This window comes from Vicia villosa, linkage group LG2 (genome assembly GCF_029867415.1).
Source record: "Vicia villosa cultivar HV-30 ecotype Madison, WI linkage group LG2, Vvil1.0, whole genome shotgun sequence".
NCBI classification, from domain to species: domain Eukaryota; kingdom Viridiplantae; phylum Streptophyta; class Magnoliopsida; order Fabales; family Fabaceae; genus Vicia; species Vicia villosa.
Window position 1 is genome coordinate 21980029 of NC_081181.1, and position 3861 is coordinate 21983889.

Below are 3861 nucleotides of genomic sequence, written 5' to 3' on the forward strand. Positions count from 1 at the left end.
ATTTTTGCGATAAAGCCCAAACCGAACCGATCCGAGTAACAACGGATTGGTTTGGATTGGATTGATCGGGTAGATAAAAAAATAAAAAAAATATTTTTAAAAAATAACTTATTTACAAAAATTAATTTTACATAATATTATAAAAAAATATAGTATTAATAGTGTTCAAATTTAAATATTATACTAGAAATTTTTATCTAATAGATTCAAAAATATCTAACAAGAAAAATATCTAAAATTAAGACTTTTGAATCTATAACTAGTCACTTGAATTAATATGATAATGAATGTGTTTCATAATTTTATGTTCATTTATCATATTACACTATCAATTTTCTAATAACAAATTAAAATAGCATAATTTGTCCACACACAACATTTTATTTTTTTCTTATTGAAGTTGAATGTTTTGTAGTAATTTTCATGATAATTAATTATGGTTGGTTTGGGTTGGGCTTGCGGGTAGAAAATTGAAAATCCGATGCCCGAACCGATTGTCATTGGATTTCATTGGTTTGGTTCGGTTCTTGCCCGAACTAAAAAAATGTCCAACCCAAACACTATGGTTTGGTTCGGATTCTGGTTTGGTTCGGATTTACCCGAACCAATGAACACCCCTATGCAACATCAGAACATGGTCTGGCAAGACATCAGAAGATGGTCGAAGCAGAATCAGAACATGGGTCTATGGAAGCATCAGAAGAACAAGAGAACAGAAGCACTGAAGTTCTGATGGTATCACGCTCAGAAGCACTTCAAGGTCAGAAGATCAGAAGATGCTATGCACCAAGCTGTTTGACTCTGATGATATTCAAACGTTGTATTCACAAACATCAGATCAGAAGGAAGTACAAGTGGCAGGCTACGCTGACTGACAAAAGGAACGTTAAAAGCTATTAAAGGCTACGTCAGTAGACACAGCGTGAACAAGGCTCGAGGTAGTTGACAAAAGCGTATAACATTAAATGCGATGTTGTACGGAACACGCAAAGCATTAAATGCATTCAACGGTCATCTTCTCCAACGCCTATAAATATGAAGTTCTGATGAGAAGCAAGGTTAACGAATTTTACATCTATTCTGTGAATATCAACTTGCTGAATCTCTGTTCAAATCTAAACTCAGAATCTTCATCTTCATCAAAGCTCACTACATTGCTGCTGTAATATTTTAGTGAGATTAAGCTTAAACGATTAAGAGAAATATCACAGTTGTGATTATCGCTTTTAAGAAGCATTTGTAATACTCTTAGAATTACATTAAGTTGTAAGGAACTAGAGTGATCGTGTTGATCAGAATACTCTAGGAAGTCTTAGGAGTGAACTAAGCCTAGAGTGATCGTGTGGATCAGTAGACTCTAGAAAAGTCTTAGAGGGTATCTAAGCAGTTGTTCCTGGAGTGATCAGTGTGTGATCAGAAGACTCTGGAAGACTTAGTTGCTGACTAAGTGGAAAACCATTGTAATCCGTGCGATTAGTGGATTAAATCCTCAGTTGAGGTAAATCATCTCTGCGGGGGTGGACTGGAGTAGTTTAGTTAACAACGAACCAGGATAAAAATAACTGTGCAATTTATTTTTATCTGTCAAGTTTTTAAAGCTACACTTATTCAAACCCCCCCTTTCTAAGTGTTTTTCTATCCTTCAATTGGCATCAGAGCGCCGGTTCTAAGGTGCAAGCACTTAACCGTGTTTAGAAAAGATTCAGGAAGAGAAAAACGCTTCTGTAAAAGATGGTTGATGAAAGTGAAAAGACTACACCTACACCTGCATCTACATCTGGCTCTGCTGAGCAATACAACGGTAACAATGGTTATACTAGACCGCCGGTATTTGATGGTGAAAACTTTGAATACTGGAAAGATAAACTGGAAAGTTACTTTCTTGGTCTAGATGGTGATCTATGGGATCTTCTGATGGATGGTTACAAACATCCAGTAAATGCCAGTGGAGTAAAGCTGTCAAGGCAAGAAATGAATGATGATCAGAAGAAGCTTTTCAGGAATCATCATAAATGCAGAACTGTTTTGCTAAATGCTATCTCTCATGCTGAGTATGAGAAGATATCTAACAGGGAAACGGCCTATGACATATATGAGTCCTTGAAAATGACTCATGAAGGAAATGCTCAAGTCAAGGAGACTAAAGCTCTAGCTTTAATCCAGAAGTATGAAGCCTTCAAGATGGAGGATGATGAAGACATTGAAAAGATGTTTTCAAGATTTCAAACTCTTACTGCTGGATTGAGAGTTCTTGACAAGGGATACACCAAGGCTGATCACGTAAAGAAGATCATCAGAAGCTTACCCAGAAGATGGGGTCCTATGGTGACTGCATTCAAGATTGCAAAGAATCTGAATGAAGTTTCTCTGGAAGAGCTTATCAGTGCCTTGAGAAGTCATGAAATAGAGCTGGACGCAAATGAGCCTCAAAAGAAAGGTAAGTCTATTGCATTAAAATCCAATATCAAGAAATGCACTAACGCTTTTCAGGCTAGAGAAGAAGATCCTGAAGAATCAGAATCTGAAGAAGAAGATGAACTGTCCCTGATTTCCAGAAGGCTAAATCAACTCTGGAAGACCAAGCAAAGGAAGTTCAGAGGCTTCAGAAGTTCAAAGAAATTTGAACGTGGAGAATCTTCTGATGAAAGAAGATTTGACAAGAAGAAGGTCATGTGCTATGAATGCAATGAGCCTGGACACTACAAGAATGAATGTCCAAATCTTCAGAAGGAAAGTCCCAAGAAAAAGTTTCATAAGAAGAAAGGTCTTATGGCAACCTGGGATGAGTCAGAAGATGATTCAGAAGATGAGCAGGCCAACTGTGCGCTGATGGCGACAGAAGATGACGGATCAGAATCTACATCAGAATCAGATTCTGAAGAGGTATTTTCTGAACTTACTAGAGATGAGTTAGTTTCCGGTCTAACTGAACTTCTGGAACTCAAGTCTAAGATTAGTCTCAAATACAAAAAGCTGAAAAAGCTATTTGAATTTGAAACAAAGAAGCTTGAGTTGGAGAATTCTGAATTAAAAGAAAAACTTTTAAAACTATCCAATAATGTTGGATCTCCTTCTGATTCAGAAAAATCCACTCCTAGTCTAAACCATATTCTGAAAGAATATGATTTAAGTTTCAGGAAGTTCTTATCTAGAAGTATTGGCAGAAGTCAGCTAGCTTCTATGATATATGCTGTGTCTGGAAACAAAAGAGTTGGTATTGGTTTTGAGGGTGAAACCCCATACAAACTTGAACCTGTTGATGAAATGAAAATTACATACAAGCCATTGTATGATCAGTTCAAGTATGGCCACTCCCATGATATTAGGCACACTTCACATGCTCAAAGTTTTCACATAACACACACCAAAAAGCATGTGACACAACCTAGGAAATATCATGAAACTCACATTAAAAATTACCATGCTGTTCCTCCTATTGCTTACAATGTTAAACCCAAGTTCAATCAGAACTTGAGAAAATCTAACAAGAAAGGACCCAAGAAAATTTGGGTACCAAAGAAAAAGACTATTTCTTTTGCAGATTCTCTTGGTGAGAAAGAAGATAAAAGTCAACATGACATGTCTCCTGGACTCAAGTTGATCTCAACACTTGAAGGGAAGAAAGATTGTCTTCCAAGTTCTGGTTCTTAAATCTGTTGAAGAAACTATGTTTGTAAGAAATCAGAGAAGAAAGCTTATTAGTCTTGGAACCATCTGTTTTGTTTGTCTCTAAAGCATTGATGTTTCTTTCTTGATTATTCTGATTGATCTAAATGCTACAGAATAGACAATATTGAAACATTGATTGTGGACTAATCAATAAATGTCTGGTTTGATGATAAACTTGGTTCTAATGAAACA